The sequence below is a fragment of the Artibeus jamaicensis genome, unplaced genomic scaffold (assembly GCF_021234435.1).
Source record: "Artibeus jamaicensis isolate MK-2021 breed Jamaican fruit bat unplaced genomic scaffold, CSHL_Jam_final scaffold_537, whole genome shotgun sequence".
In the NCBI taxonomy this organism is placed as follows: Eukaryota; Metazoa; Chordata; class Mammalia; order Chiroptera; family Phyllostomidae; genus Artibeus; species Artibeus jamaicensis.
Genome location: NW_026522047.1, coordinates 16,653,504 through 16,670,689, shown reverse-complemented (window position 1 = coordinate 16,670,689; position 17,186 = coordinate 16,653,504). Strand labels below are relative to the sequence as shown.

The 17,186-nt window shown below is 42.7% G+C and overlaps 1 pseudogene; it reads right to left on the bottom strand.

Moving 5' to 3' along the window:
- Window positions 1-8,515: 8,515 nt before the first annotated feature.
- On the bottom strand, window positions 8,516-8,920 carry LOC119061730 (40S ribosomal protein S12-like; annotated as a pseudogene).
- Between the last annotated feature and the right edge of the window lie 8,266 nt (window positions 8,921-17,186).

Sequence of the window (17,186 nt, the reverse complement as noted above, 5' to 3'; positions counted from 1 at the left end):
GTTCTGTATTTCAGTGTCTTTGGTTATATTCTGCTTGCTTGTTTGTTTTGTTGTTTAGCTTCCTGTTAAAGGTGAGATCATATGGTATTTGTCTTTTACCACCTGGCTTATTTCACTCAGCATAATGCTGTCCAGTTCCATCCATGTTGTTGCAAAGGGTAGTAGCTCCTTCTTTCTCTCTACTGCATAGAATTCCATTGTGTAAATGTACCATAGTTTATGGATCCATTCATTTACTGATGGGCACCTAGGTTGCTTCCAGCTCTCGGCTATTGTAAATTGTGCTGCTGTGAACATTGGGGTGCATAGGTTCTTTTGGATTGATGTTTCAGGGTTCTTAGGATGTACTCCTAACAGTGGAATTGCTGGGTCAAAAGGTATATATATTTTTAGTTTTCTTAGAAAATTCCATAGTGTTTTCCATCATGGTTGTACCAGTCTGCAATCCCACCAACAGTGAACTAGGGTCTCCTTTTCCCCACAACCTCTCCAACATTTATTGTTTGTTGCTTTATTTATGATGGTCATTCTGACCGGTGTAAAGTGGTATCTCATTGTGGTTTTAATTTGCATATTTCTAAAACAAAATCTGATCCTGTCACTTTTTACTGAAAACCCTTCAGTGCTCTGCCACTCAATGGCTGTTTGGCACTAGAAAAGTGTTTATCTTCACTGGGCCACTTTCTACATTAGAAGAATAGGCATTATAATGGTGAGCCATTGCTTTTAATATAAAATTAGCCTGAGCAATATAAATCCCTATATGACCTCCAGCTCCATCCCTGGCCATTCCTTGTTTTGCATTTTTTTTTTGGCCCAGTCATCCCAGCTCCCTTCCCATTCCCAGATCACAGCACACACGCTCTTCCCCTGTAATTCCACCCACACTGTTCTTTCCGTTTGAAGGAGACTCTTCTCCCTGCTCCCAGGGCCCTTCTATCTGCCTTCACTGACAAGTTCTTTTTTCATGCTTTAAGGTTCAGCTTCCTGCTGAACTAAATTTCTGACACGTAATATGTTCTGAATAAATATTTACTGAATAAATAATTACCAAATATTGTGTGTACATTATCTCATTTTATGTCCACAAAATCCCTGTGAGGTTGATATCATTGTTCCCATCACCGCGGATGTTAAAACCAAGGCTCAGGAAGGGTGAACAGCATGTCCAAGTTTATACAGTTGTAAGTGGCAGAACTGGTATCCGAATTCAGGTCTGTCTGACTCTGAAGACTAAATTAAGAGTAACATGGAACTTTGGACAGGACATGGAGGAAGTAGCAATAAAATCAAATCTTAAACATAAAGCTCTCAAGAATAAGACCTTCTCAAGCACAGACTGCATGGGTTTTTAGAAGCAGCACAAAGTCCTTCGAGCGTGGCCTTTTCACCAGCTCCCAGAGAGAGAGGCTGAGTGCCCACACAGCAGGCTCTCTGGGCCAGCGAAGAGACGTGGCAACACGCCAGACTACCCTCCCCAAGGATCGCTCTCCTCCCACTGCGTCTCCGGCATGAGAAATTCAGAAAATTAGAAGGTTCCTTTCAGACGATTAGATCTCTGTCTTGCTAGGCCTTAAAGTGCAGCCCCAAGATATTTTTAAATGTCTTTTTTTTTTAAAAAAAGCTTTCATTCTACTATATAAGTTCACAAAAAATTCGTACTACTAGAGTAAAAACAATTTAAATACAAAAGATATGCCACTTAAGCATCCATTTCTAGGTCTTAGGCCAGTCTAGTTTATAGTCATAGCACATTAAAAGACATTACTGTAGTGTGCTGTACTATATAGTCATAGAGCACAGGTACAGAAATAAAATCATGGAGCAAACACAGAAGTTTATCTTTTCAAAAGGTTTTAGTGCCATATTCTCTGCTTGTCCTAAGGAAATGCTTCACAAGGAGTTCACAAGCTTACGGTGCTGTAGAGTGTGCTGGTAGCTCTTTCAAGCGGTTTGTTAATGGTATTTTTCTAATAGTGCTAGAGTGGTTTGTCCTCAGACAATGCTGACTTCAAATGGGGAAGAAGGTAACTTCCTCTAAAGATGCAGGCAATGATGAATAGAGGGCTAGAGAGACGGTTAGGAGCAACAATTAGATGCGTAGAAATGATGGAATGGTTTGATCGCAAGGACGGGGAGTGAGGCACTCAAAACATAATGGAGAGATAGATTGTAAAGTAAACAAGCAGTCACAGAACAATGGACAGAATATATTACAGTCTGTGGTATGTGTGTGAGATAAATGTCTTTGGGAGGAGGCACAAGAAACTGTAAGGATGAGTGCCTCTGAGAAACAGGATTGGAAGCGCTGGGTTGAAGGGCAAGGTCAAGGGTGAAGAGTGGACTGTTCTGCTAAATATGTGCGTGTGTTCTAACCATATATATCTATTTTCATTTCAAAATAAAACAGGAATGCGTGAGGTTGCCCAGCAATGCGTGGCTCTGGTCTGGGGCACAGTCCAGCTCAGCCAAGCTACCTGGGGTGCAGTCTCAGAAGCAGACTGGACTAGGTGCACAACTTTCTGAAAATGAAGGCTAAACAGCTCCACTGTGCCTCACCTGGAGGGATCCTGCTGGCCAACATGAGAGCCAAGGAGAGAATGATGGGAAAACTGAAAGAAAGATGGCCATTATGGAGTCAAGAATGTAGCCCCCTTGAGAGGCCAGCTCCCAGGATCAGGGTAAGTCTTGGCCTCTGATCTTAGCCCTGAGCAATGGAAGAAGGCATTTCAGAGCATCACAGTGAGGCAGCACCCTTTCCTTCTCTCTACCTGCTCTGAGAGCAAGTTTCTAATGACCATTTGGCTTCCCAGGTATCTTGTCCATGGAGAGCATATGTCCCAGCCCGCAGAGGAAGGGCAGAGTGAGAGCTGGCTCCTGTCTACCTTGCAGTTATATTTTTTACTATTTTTAAACAAATAACAAACAATTTATATACAGACATGATAATAGTTTTGAGAGCGTTTTTATTTGTTTCCTGGTATTTTCTTCTCTCTATTAAGGCAGCTGAACCATTAGGATTCATTAGCTCAGAGAAGATAGTTGGTAGTACAAAACAGTGGGGAACATGGAAAAATTGGCTTTGTGTTTCAAAAGCTAGCTCCTTAGAATTATTTTTTAAAGCACCATGACAACATTTGAGAGCAGTAAGAGCAGGCCTTCCCGGTCCACCTTCCCTACCAACTAAAAAATGATCCTCTACATCTGGTAAAAGACAAGAATGAAAGTGATGAGAATATGATACCAGTGTGACCCTGAGAAAGGGAACCTCTGCCTTGCTCTGCAGACTGAGCACTGGGAAGTGAGCCAGGGCCCAAACCTCCAGACAGGGGAATGGAACCTGACAGTGACCGAGAGCTGTGCCCCAGCACCTGGGTGGAATTCTGGGGAGATAGACTAACCCCAGAGAAAAAACGTCCCTGCACTCTGTGCAGGCAGAACAATGTCTAACCTGCAAGCAGGTTTGGTGGGGCGGCAACAGAAGGTGCCTCACACACCTGAGGGACACAAAGAAATAGTTGAGGAGAACTGGCTAGATTTGAAGTGTTGCACAGATGGGAACAAAAATGTCTCTGTGACAACTCGCATGGACCAGTTTTGGACGAATAGATTTAGCCTCGACCCCCCCACCCAGGGAAGACCAGCACTACCACCCCCACCATTGCTTTGGAACCATATAATCCATATAACTGCATAAATTTATGTACATCTTATAACATCAGAACTCAGCTATAACCTCGTGTAAGGGAAAAGGTAGGAATCCCAACTGGCAGAGATTAAGTTTCTGCCATCCCGATGGAATGGTGACTCAGGTGCAGATGCGTATTTAGCTGAGTTACATGAGAGCAAAAATTGACCTATTTTTTGTGCACCTGAAACTGTGACCTTCGATTCACACCCACAATACACACTATTCACTTCAGCTTCCTGTGAGTTGGAGAAGTGGTCCAGATCTGCTTACATGCTGTGTGCCTTTGGAATGTTAATTTCTCCATCAGCCACACAAGGATTTTAATGTCCATTGTGCAGGGTTAATATGAAGCTCCAATGTGATTGTGAATCTAGGCTGCCAGGCCCAATGCAGATGTTCTGTAAATACTATATTTCTCATGCCAATATCAACACTTCAGTTGACATTCAACAAATATTACAATTTCCATGTGTACAACTGGTTAGACATTAATTACACTTCAGGCTGGCATCTCAGCATCTAAATCTCATCAGTAAAATGCCCTCACATCCCCCAGATAACTTCTGGGAAGGGTTTCTATGGCCGGTTAGTCCCACCCACAGCTGTGTAGTTTCCAGTAAGCTTCAGTCAAAGACAGTGTCCCCTCCCTGACCTGAGCATGCTGTCATTTCCCAGCCCTTTTGCCACAGTCATCTTGGAGTCCATCTTTTGGCATTCTAACTTTTTGTCCCTAACACACGAGCGAAGCCACAGCCTGCTGGTTCTGGGTCTGGGAAGCCACATGCTGCAACGTTACAGGATCTCTTCCTGCAGCCAGGTAAGGAAAAAGAGGGGGCACAAGTGCAGCCCGTGCAGGCACCGCATCTCATCCATCCTTCCAGTTATCAGCGCTTCACTGACAAACACTAAGAGAGCCTACGTGATTTCACTGGCACCCGAGAACTGGTACGTGACAGAGCAAAACTGGAAGCTAAATCCGGAGGCTAGGCTAAATCTGGAGGGCTCCAGAGCTCATGCTCTTCCCACCACATAACCACCCGTGGAGGAGAGGAAGTGAAGGGCAAGTATGATTTGTACCGAAATGACGGTTGATTGAAGTACATGGCCAGTAATTAGAGGTATTTGCAGTTGTCACCAAAATACACACATGTGTTTAGATAGTAGCATGTAAACTCAGAGAGAGAGAGAATTTAACATCTTTCATCGGGCTACAGTCATAACCTGGGTTGTGACTCTATAGTAGTACCGATAATAACGGTGCTTCATGTACACCTAGTACCCAGCTTTCCTAAGTATTTTCACATGTGTATTATTTGTCTTACAATATTCCTGACAGATGTGCAGGGGAGGCACCATTATTCCCATCCTTATGAAAAGGAAGAGAGGCACAGACTTGTTCCGCATCCCCTAGCCATCTCAGAAACACAGAGCAGGTCTCAAATGATGTTTGAAGAATGTGTGGGCACTCGGAGTGGTGGCTGGAGGTATGGAGAAGTGTGACCTTTTCTTCCCTGGTAAAGCAGAGGAAGAGGTCTACTGGTTAGGGCCTCAGCAGGAACCGGATGAGGTGGTCCATCTGGATAATTTGAGGAGATTTTTAATGAAGGGCATGTCTGCAAAAAGATGCTCACAGTGTCGAGAAGGCACAAGATCCAGCGCAGTTCTCTAGTTTGCAGCAGTGAGGAACCATTACCGTGCGTAGGACTGAAGGGCAAGAGGAGCACTTGCTCATTAGCGCATGGAGAGAAAGTCTGTACAGAGAGATTGCTTGACGGGAGCTCTGGACTTTGACCAAGGGACACAACCAGCCTGCAGTGACTGCTGCAAGGAAGGGTCCAGGGAAGTAAATACCTTGATTTTACTCCAGTCCTTCCTTTCCTCTGATCACCTGCTGGTGCTTCCCATTGACCAAATCCATCTGGAAGTCAGAGGCAACAATGCCTATTATTGTGGTTCGTTCAGCCTCATGAGGCACAGGATAGAGAACAAAGGGGTAGCTTAGATCGGGAGGAGTAAACAAAAGATATCCCACATGAGAGGTTTTCTACTAAGAGTTACTCTAACTCTCAGAGTAGCTGCACAAGAGCACTATATTAGCAAGGCTTCAGTTCACTTGAAATGATTAAACAGTAAGTAGGAGTATCAGACAGGTGCCATCAGACAGGAGGCTGGCTCTCTGAGGGTGTGAGACCTGTCCTCCTCATTGTGACAACTCTGTACTTCGGGTGCCTTGCCACATGGTAGCAAAAAGGGCTGAAGAATTTCCGGGTGTTACAGCTGCACACCACAGTGACTAAGGAGAGAGACTATGTTCCAGAATTCATGGGGTAAGTCGTGAGACTCACTTTGATTGGATTCTCTTGGGTTATAGACTCAATTATAAACCAAACGTTATGGCTAGAATATGGAAGGCACCACTTGGCTTAGGTAAGATCCCATGTTTCACCCTCGGACAAAGGAATAGAATGGCTTTCCATAACTCACATAGATTCTAGGACAGAAACTGGAGCTTTTGTGGGCTGGTTGAAGAGGCCATCCAGAACTGCAGATCTACCACTGCTAGGAAAGGGAGGAGACGTGAGAGTAAGGAGTGTTTCAGTCCAAAGTGTAACCAAACAACAGAAGCCTAATGCAGACTAAATGGACAGGGGGTTGTTTATGTTACTCAATGAAGCAACAATGGGTTGGCCATCAAAGGTTGGTATAGTAGCTTAATGATGCCCTTTGGAACTTGGATTCCCATGATTATTACCTCATGGTCAAATGATGTCTGGTACATGTCCAGGCTTCTATCCAAGTTCAAGGCAGGAAAAAGGAAAATGGGCAAATAATGGTCTAAAGGGAAAAATGTTTGCCGAGAGAGCTATTGCTTTACTATTGGCAAAGGGAACATTTTTACTTCATTAACCAGAACTATGCTATGTGGCCACCTCTTAGCCACAATGGAGGCTGGGAAGTAGGGAGTTTTGTTTTCTAGCTCAAGTGGTAGATGAAGATAAGGGAGAGGAGGGTTGGGGATTGTTCTGGAAGGCACATCCGTGGTCTCTGCCACAGGAATGATTGCCTAATGGCCCTGAAGGCCCAGGGGAGGCTAGAAATCATAAACCTGTGGTGGAGCCAATCAGCAGAGAGTCACCCACTTGACAATAATACTGGTTAACTGGGAAAAATGATAGTTTATGCTCAATTTCACTGATTTTGCTAACTCGAGAGAACTACGGGCCAAATTTTCCTAGCAAAGAGGGCAGTGAAGCCAGCCACATAGACCATTCAGGAAAATTGCTGGACCAGTGCTGCCATCTCATTTCCAGAAAAATTAAGAGCCTTTCTGAATAAATTTATAAATCAAAGCTCAGAGTCTGTACTGGGCTTTGATATTAGATACCAATACTAAGACTAGTTGTTTTTTCCAGAGAAGTTTATTCCTCTAGGAAGGGCCTTTCCACCTAATTTCTTTTCATTTGTTTTTTTTTTTATGAACTTGGAAGTTTTTGTTTGTTTGTTTTAATTTTTTTCTGTTTCAGTTTACATTCAGTGCACTTTGTATTAGTTTCAGGCATACAAGACAGTGGCTAGACAACCACATACTTTACAAAGTGCTCCCCTGATGTTTCCAGCACCCACCCGGCACCACACACAGTTATCACGGTGTTACTCACTATATTCCCTGTGCGGTCCTGAACACCCCCGTCCCTGTTCTGTGACTACCAGTCTGTACTCTCCATCCCTTCATCTTTTTTACCTAGTCCTCCAACACCACTTTCCTCTGGCAACCAGCGGTCCGTTCTCTGTAAGAGTCAGTTTCTGTCTTGTTTGTTTGTCTATATTGCTCTTTAGATTCCAGCTCTAAGTGAACTAAGTCAGAGAAAGACAAATTCCATCTAGTTTTAAAGACTACTAATAAAGTTTTTTGTGTGTGTCTAGAAAAATAAAATAATTTATACTCTATTAAGGCACGTCTTTAAATGGATTCCCCTAGTATGTAGCTTCCCAACATTTGGTATTATCACCAAGATGCAAATTTCTTTTCTTATAGAAGCATCTAGTACAGAGCCATGTCCAAATGTATATTTAATTAAATATAACTTAGTAAGTTTTGTGTGTATAATTGTATGATCCAAATATAGCATTGCTCTGATCTTAGGATGCAGAGCAACACATTCAAAAAGCTTACAAATTCAAGTGCAAGAGCCTTGAAGAAAAACATAGCTCTTTGCAGCAGGTGTTCTCCAGGAGCAGCTAAGAGAGCTCACTCCCACACAGCCCGGCACACCACAGTCACATGGCACCTGCTGTCCCCACAATTTTCTTCCTGTCTCTCCTGTTCCAGAAGAGACATTCCTGTCCTCCCTTCTTTACGTAGAACCATTCACCCATTCTAGTTTCCCACAGGTCCAAGCTCCGCACATTTTCCCACCAATACATTAAAGGCCTCGTCCATCTTCTCAAGCAAGAAAGGACCTTCTTTCTTAAAAGAGTAGGAAGAAAGACTGACAAGGTCAGATCATAGTGACACCAAACTCTAGGCAAGTGATTAATACAGCTTCCTAGAAAGTGCCAGCAACTTCCCACCTTTAATAAAAAGTACTGACGCAAAACCTAACAATTTGTTTTCACATGGCACCATAGGGCAACAATAACAAACACCACAGAGTCCACCGATCTGCAATGTAAAATAGGAGAGGGAAAGAGAAAGAGGAAGACAATGACTGGAAAGACATGAAGCAAGAGCAAGAGTTACATTTTCATTGGCCAAGTGTAACTGGAAGGGGACTACTGGAAGTGGGAGTTTTAAACTCTTTTTTTTTTTTAGAAAAAGCCAAGTTTACTTGTTCATTTCTTGCACTTGAAGCACTCCTCGATGACATCCTTTTTCTGAGACTCTTTGCCATAGTCCTTAACCACCACACAACTGCAACCAACGACTTTACGGGGCTTTCCCTCTCTGTCGATCTTACAGAGGCCTACCCATTCTCCTAGTTTCTTATTGTCATCCTTAATTAGGTTGACCTGGCATTCAGCACAAAGGGCCTCCACCAACTTGACATACATGGGCTCATCACAGTTGGATGCAAGCACACAAAGGCGGGCCTAGCGCGTGTCTAAGGCTTTGGCAGCCTCGAGAATTCTGCACGCTAGGCCATTGTGAATGAGGGCCGCCTTCAGCACCTCTTGTAAAGCTGTATTTATGTTCATCACACCTCCAGCAGCAATGCCTTCCTCAGCCATGGCAGTGGGTTATGGGTGGAGGCGAATCTTGAACGCACCCAAGCCTCCGCCTCCGCACAGATCCACTGTGGCAGGGAAAGAGCAGAATTTTAAACTCTTGAATAAAAAGAAGTAATGGAGCCCTGGCTGGTGTGGCTCAGTGTACTGAGTGCTGGCCTGTGGATCAGAGAGTTGTCAGTTAAATTCCCAGTCAGGGCACTTGCCTGGGTTGCAGACCAGGTCCCAGTAGGGGGTACAAGAGAGACAACCACACCTTGATATTTCTCTCCCTCTCTTTCTCCCTCCCTTTCCCTCTGTCTAAAAATAAATAAATAAAATATTTTAAAAAGTAATGGCTTCACTGTAAATGTACAAGAAAAATTATATTTCATATAGCATATGAACTAGGAAATTACTTTGTGGTTTGTGGGTATCCTTAGATATATTAATCGCCAATAAGTAAAATAAAATATTTTCTATATAAAAACAAAGAAATGATTAGCACGATTGTTAAGCTAACCAGCAATTTCATTAATGACTGCCATCAATCTTTCTGATGCTTATTAACAGCCATAAGTAACAAATACATTTATTCTAGTTTTGGCTCTTCGATTTACAAGCCATGTGATTTTGGTCTAGTCATTTAGCTTTTTTCTACTTCTATTTGTTAGACTGACTGAGAAGATAACCTTTGTCCAACATCTATTTCTCCAGGTGCAGTGAGGGTCAATGTGGGCAATATTTATGCCTGCGTTTCGAGACCTGTGAAGTACCATTAAACCCAGAGTACTATTATTATTAATAATAGTGGTCAATATTATTTACTGACTATCCACAAAGCATCTAGTAAGACAATGCTGGGTACATTGCATACATAATAAAATGTGCAGTGCTCACTCTCAAATATTTATCTTTAGTATCACTATCTAGGACAGTATAATCCGATCCTTGGAATTTTAATTAGTAGATAATAATGACAGCTACCATTTCGTGAGCACTTGCAAGACACTGGTCTAAACACTTGAAATACTTTTTTATCTTTTAATGCTCACAAGAACCTGATGGGGGAGGGTAGTGTTATCATCATCTGTATTTCACAGAAAACTGAGACTCAAGAATTTAAATAGCTTGCTCAATCCCAGTTCAAGATGGTATGGAGTCATTAAACTTGGAATGGATTCCAGGTGATGGAATTGACGTGCTATGACATTTCCTTGCAGTTAGAATGATGATGTACATATGTACTTCGGCAACAAATATGTGTTGGCTCACTGAATGCACATCTGTAGCTCCCCAGGTTTCATGTAGGTAGAACGTAGCCAGATTCCTATGGCATCTATTATTGTCTAAATGAAGACAAGAGGAAACTTCCTCATTCCTCTAATAACTGTCATAATCAATAATTGAGCTTTTAACTGTGCACCTGAAACCTGTATCATTTTGTTAATTGGGGCCAGCCCAGTACATTCAAGAAAAAGAAAAATAGAAATGAGATTTCAAGAGTAGGCTTTCTCAGATAGACACTTCTCTTAAAAGACTAAATTATAAACTTTTAATTAATTTTGAGGAAAATTTTATAAAATATGCCCAAAACTAACTTTTGAGGGTTGGTGAACTGGAAGTGGTTAATTTGACCCCTCACTCCCAAGAACTAAGTTGGTCTGCCTTCACAATGACCCTTTCTACTTTCTGAGTAGCTGCTTCTCCCTGTACCTGCAACTGTAACATATCTCCACTACTTTCTTTTTTTCTCTCTCTCTGTTCTTTTTTCCTCAGAAGTTATCCATTTCCTCTTTCCTCTTGACTTTGTCATTTGAAAATCTGGCATTTTGTAGACAGAATCTACTTTTTTATTCAACTGTCAAAGTAAAACTCCCAGCGAGTTGAACGTGTCCCTGGCCTGATGTTTGTCTTTCCACTCAACGACTTTGTTGCACTTTGACCAGGATTCGTCCCTACAGACAAGACTTTTATGGGATCTAAATTGCAGCTAGATCAAAGTGGGCCACCAGCCCTTCCTGGCAACCCTTCCATATTTTATTTTTTAAAGAATGTATATTTTTTTAAGATTTTATTTATTTATTTTTAGAGAGAGGGGAAAGGAGAAAAAAAGAGAAACATCAATGTGTGATTGTCTGTCTCACGCCCCCAGCTGGAGATCTGGCCTGCAACCCAGGCATGTGCCCTGACTGGGAATGGAACCAGTGACCTCTTGGTTCGCAGGCCAGCACTTAATCCACTGAGCCACACCACCCGGGGCCTGTATTTTATTCATTTACTTCCCTACTCTCTAAACACCTTATACTTTCTCCTCAAACATTCCACACCTCCTCCATGTCAGCTGATGAATTTTACTGAGCACAGAGGAGCACAGAGACCTGCCTGATCCACCACCAAATACACTGTGCACCATGTCCACACACATTTTCTCTCCTGGCCATGTTCTGGGCTAGTCTTAGGGTCTTGCAAATCACTAATTCTCCCTTCAACTGTGTTAGAATTCAAATTTAATACAAGTTCCTCTCCGGTGACTATTTTTATGTACACATTTTTTATTATCTCTTGTGGGGTTTTCTTGCTTATTTTTATTTCATAATTTCTTGTTCTTTTTAGTAGGAGTTATGTCTTTATCTCTTTGATCACCTCCATCATATTTATATTAAAATCTTACCAAACTTGCCAGAGAAAAAACTGATTTCATCTACCTTCAATTCACTGATTCTGTTGGCTTTCTTTCTAAGCATTAAACCCATCCTCATGGGTTTTAGAATTTGGATCTACGGGGTCATATTGAAGCATTTGGAAGCCTTTAACATTTTTCTATCTCTCCCCATGCCTTCAACCATGAGCTCACCCCTCTCTGTCAGCAGAGGCCAAGTCTTATAATAGCAGCTTGGAATTCCTGCCCTAAGGTAATTGTTTGGATTCTTCAGATTCGGTTACAGAACAATTAGGCAGCTAGGCTCAATTTTTCATTGCAAGACTGTATCTAGGTCTCCCCATCTCCCTAGATCCACAGGTTCCTGAAAGCCATGTCTCTAAGTAAAAGTGACCTGGAGTTTTACTATCTCTTCAGTCTCACTCCTGAGAAAGGAAGAATTTTCAGACTGTAAGGTTGGATCCAATTTCTCATGAAATAATTTTAGAGTCTTCTACTCCTCCGGAGCCGAAATCCTGGCCAGCACTCTATGCTTTCTGAATTTTCCATAAACTTTGTGGCTTCAACCTATGCACATGGACATTTTTTTGTTCTATTTCCATCTAAAAGATGTTTGTCTTGTTTTTGAACCTGATTTTACCTTTATTGTTTTCTCCCTTTACGATTAATCTAGTATTGTTCTGAGTTTGGAGCAGTGGGTTATCCAACCTGGAGCTCAGTGAGCCATCTTGCCTAGAAGTTCTACCCATGTCCTCTGTCCTCTGTCGTGTCAAAAGCCAATCTTTTCAGAGGGGTGGGGGGAGGTGGGACTGGTTGACAGGTGGTGAAGAACATGTATGCATGACCCAGGGACATGAACATCGACGTGGGGGACCGTGGGAATGGGGGTGAGCTGGAGGGAGGGGCCAGACGGGGAAACACTGGGACAACTGTAAGAGCATCAACAATTTTTTTAATGACTAAAAGAAATAAACTTGAACTCTTGCTCGAAAAAAAAAGCCAGTCTTCTCATCTGTGCACTGCGTTCCATGTGCCCTCACCTTCCTGAGCACTCTGGCTCTGCCGCTGCTTCCCCTCTTCTGGAATCACTGCTTTCTTCTCCTGGATCATTCCCATCATCAGACACATAAGCTGTGATATCACTCATTTTGTGTTTAAAAACTGCAAAACTCTTCTTCAACTTTACCTTCTCCTCCAGCTACTTTCCATTCCCTGCCTACCCCCCCTGCTCCCCTTTATTCCCAAACTCCTTGAAAGAGTCCTTCCTGTTCACAGCCTCCTGTTTCTCATTCCTCATTCTTTCCTCCACTCACTCTGATCAGGCATCTTGCGGGAGACTGCATTATAAAGAGACTGCTTTGCTTATGTTCAGTTTGAGTTGCCAAGTCTGCATCCAAGCAGACACAATGAGTAAAAAGCTTTGAAACTCAGGGAAGACTTCAGGGCTGGGAATGTGAAAATGGGACCCTTCAATACATTGATGTTATGGAAGAGGTTAATAGGTGCTTATCAAATATTCTTTCTCCTCTGGCTCCTTAGTACAGAACTTCAGTCTTAGCTGAACATACCGCTGCCTGAAATAAAAGCTACAACTACTAACCTCCATCTCAATGAGATAGAAACACGTGACTGAGTCTAACCGTTGAACAAATGTGTGTGTGTGGAGGGTTGGGGAGTGAGAGCAAGGGGTGCTTCCAAAAGGCTCCATTGAAAAAGCTGATCCACTGAGAGAGGTCCCTTTCTCCTTTCCTTCTTCCTGGAATGTGCAGACGATGCCCAGAGCCAAATCAGCCATTTCAGATCATGGTTGAACCTGAGAGTGTAAGCCACCTGCTGGAACAATGGACCAGAAAATCAGAAAGAGCCTGAGTCTGTATGACTTTGCGGATCTGGTGGACCAGTGGTGCACCGGCTTCTTCTGACTCCTTGTATGTGAGAGAATGAACTTTGATGTGTTTGGGACTTAATTCATTAGGGGGCAGATGTTATTTAAAACCATGGAACTGGATAAGATTATCTAGGAAATGAGCAGAGGTCCAGAACAAAAGAGAACCACACCAGAGCCCATGGAACTTGAATATCAGTAGGAACAGGAGGGGGATCCAGAAAAGGAGCTCGTCAGTGACGGACCAACGAGGTAATAGGAGAACCAGGCCAATGTGGTGTCCAAGAAGCAAGGGAAGAACGTGTGTGAAGCAGGAAGTGGTATTCATTGTCGGATGCTGTTCACAGGTCAAGTGAGATGAAAACTCAGCATTGACCATTGGATTTAACAGCATGGAGGTCCTGGTGAACTGTACAAAAGCAAATTCAGAGGAGTACTGGGGAAAAGCCTGGACTGAATGGGAATAAGAGCAGATGAGAAGAGAAGGCAGAAAGTATAGGCAACTTTTTAAAGTAGTTTTGTTTCAGAGAAGAGCAAAGAGTTGGGGTGGTAGCTGGAAAAGTAGACTCAAGAGATTTTGTTTGCTTTAAAATTTGTTTATTTATTTTTAGAGAGAGGGGGAGGGAGGGAGAAAGAGAAGGAGAGAAACGTAAGTGTGTGGTTGCCTCTTGTATGCCCTCAACTGAGAACCTGGCCCATAACCCAGTCACGTGCCTAAGAATTGAACCAGCAAACCTTTGGTTCACAGGCTGGCACTCAATTCACTGAGCCACACCAGCCAGGGCATGTTTCTTAGTTTTAAGATAAGAACAATCATAACATGTTGGATGCTGTGGAAATGATCTAATTTAATGATGCAGGAATGAAAGGTAGGATTGTTGGTGTGATATCTTTGTTTAAATCAAGCTGCTCCCTGAGATTAATTCTAACAAACACTTAATTTAACACTGCTATGTTTTCATAACAAGCTAACATGTAGCTATTTTCCTAGGTTTTTTTTTAGTATGATTTAAAGAACAATAAACTCAATATATTAAAAATGGCATAAGAGCCCTGGCTGGTGTAGCTCAGTGGATTGAGCACGGGCCTGTGAACCACACAATCGTGGTTCGATTCCTAGTCAGGGCACATGCCTGGGTTGCAGGCCAGTTCCCAGCAGGGGACACAAGAGAGGCAACCACACATTGATATTTCTCTCCCTCTCTCCTTTCCTTCCCCTCTAAAGATAAATAAAATCTTTTAAAAATATATTTACAAAAAAAAACCCTAAATAAATAAAAGATTTTTTAAAAATTTAAAAAATGGCATAAGAATTTTAAAGGAATGCTTGAATAACAAACAATAAGCATATCTCCTAATTTAAATTTATTTAGATTGTATCATCTAGATTCTAAGTGCCTCAAATACATACACATCTAAATCTCCAATGTATAGGAGCAAGTATAAGCTGAAGACAAAAGAAAAAAAGTGCAAGAATTTTTCTTTACGGTATGTTTTGTATCTAAGTACGGTTTACTTTGCTCTGAAATGTACAAGGCATGGTTTTTGAGTTTGTCTTTCCTGGGGGAATTATAGCATAAACAAATAGAATTTTTAAATTACTGTCTTTAAAAAGTACTTGAGGGGGGTGGGCTGGGATGGAAGTGAAAGACAGAAAACTGTACTTGAACAATTTAAATAAATAATTTTTTTTTAAAAAGAACCTGAAGTGCTTCCCAGTACCAGATAAGGATGGAGACAACTGCAGTACGAAGGCTGAGCCTTCAGTATTTGCAAGGTCGCCGGGGAACTGGAACTACACCAAGATCAAAAGGAGGCTTCTCAAACTTGATCGTGGGTATTTGCCTGTAAGGCTCTCTGAGAAGGAACTAGGGTGACCCCTGCTGGAGGGACGAGGTGAAGGGCTTTCCATTCCAGGCCAGGCTTAGGATAAATAGGAGGTTGCAATTGAAAAACTTAAGTGGATGAAGATGTACAATAAAGAAAAAAAAACCAAAGTGAACACGAATGACAGGCTGAAGTAACAAGCCTTCTGGAAAAACAAGAGCAAAGATGGGGGGGAAAGGCATAGCAAGAAAAGGACCATGGAACATGAAACCCCAAAAGGGTCAATTAATATGGGTTTGGGTTCCAGACCCACTTAAAGGACACTTGTGAGTCCCCTGCGAGTTCACAGACCCTACGTCAGTCAGGAAACCTTTCTAGGAGAAGATTCTATTCTCTGAAAGGTGCAGATGGTCAGCCTGACGATGAAAACTCTTGAGACGCTGTCCAGATTTCAGAGAAACATTGGGGTTAAGAAGAAGTCTGGGGACAGGCGATGGCCAGAGGACCGGTGACCTTGGGGCGGGGAGGCCGGGAAGAGCAGTGAGGTCCATGGGCCATCAGTGGTCCCTTGCTCCTGTTTAGAAATCGCTATGCCGAGTTATTCTAATTAGTTTCTGTCTCCCCTCAGACAGTTCAACTCAATAGAAAAAGTAAAGGCAAAACTGAAATTGGAGAGAAAGATATTAGTACTGTAAAATTAAAGACTTGATAGGTGGGATTATTAGCCTGAAATTTATGACCCGGAGCACCCATGGTTGACTTTCACAGGATCCAGAATCCCGGGGAAAAATATTTTTTCTTCTATGTCTTCCCCAATATTGAAAATTACGGTTAGGGGAGAAAATTTTTTTGTACAGCTTGTCTATTTATTAAAGCACAGTTTTCATTGAAAATGTAATATGTCATTATAATTATGAACATTTATCTATCTATACCCTGATACTCCAGGAAATACCACACAAAAAAAGGAATATACACAAATCCTGGGGTTTTATTTGTGTCACTGAATGTAATGGCACACAAAGTCAGAAGGTGCCTCGAGTGACAAGATCCCTTCCCTCTGCGGGTGGAAGTCAGCCAAGCTCAAGGGGCCCCTGACACCCTGAGAATACACTGCAAGGTCCGCTTCCTTTCCCTAAGTAACGGGCTCGGTTAGAAGGCGTGAAAACTTGACCCGAACTGGATCTGCAGCAACACAAACAGTGTCTGCAAAACGGCTCCGTTACCAAGACACCAACCAGTGAAGCAGTAGGTCCGGGGAATGGTTAAGTTGCTTTACGCCCTGGCGGAAAGTTTTAGAACTAAAACAATGTCCCTGTCACGTGTTCTCCATTCCAGAAGCACTAAAATCTATCCCATTGTGTTTTTTTTAATATTTCATTTATTTGTTTTTAGAGAGAGGGGACAGATGGGAAGGAGAAAGAGTAGGAGAGAAACATCAACATGTGGTTGCCTCTCATGTGTCCCCTACTGGGGACCTGGCCTGCAGCCCAGGCATATGCCCTGACTGGGAATCGAACCAGCGACCCTTTGCTTCACAGGCCTGTGCTCAATCCACTGAGCTACACCATCCAGGAAAGCAGACTGTGGAGGAACTGCCATTTCTCTTGAAAAGTACTGACTTTCCATGGAGCCAAGTCCTGGTTCCCATGTCCTGTGCACAAGGACAGCATCCAATGAGGATGCCTATTTTGGGGGGCCTTTTGGAAAGTTCAAAGGACTGATGTGGTTTTTGAAATTGTAAAAGCTTTACTTGTCAAACAAAACTTCACCTCAAACATTAGTACTGGGCGTGGCTGGAAGGCCAGTGACGCTTGGCCATAGCACGAGGTTTTTTGCCTTTGTGAAGGAGCTCCGGATCCCTTTAAGTGGCCTTTCACAGCAGGTTGTCCTGCCGGAGAGTCAGAGGCAAACCC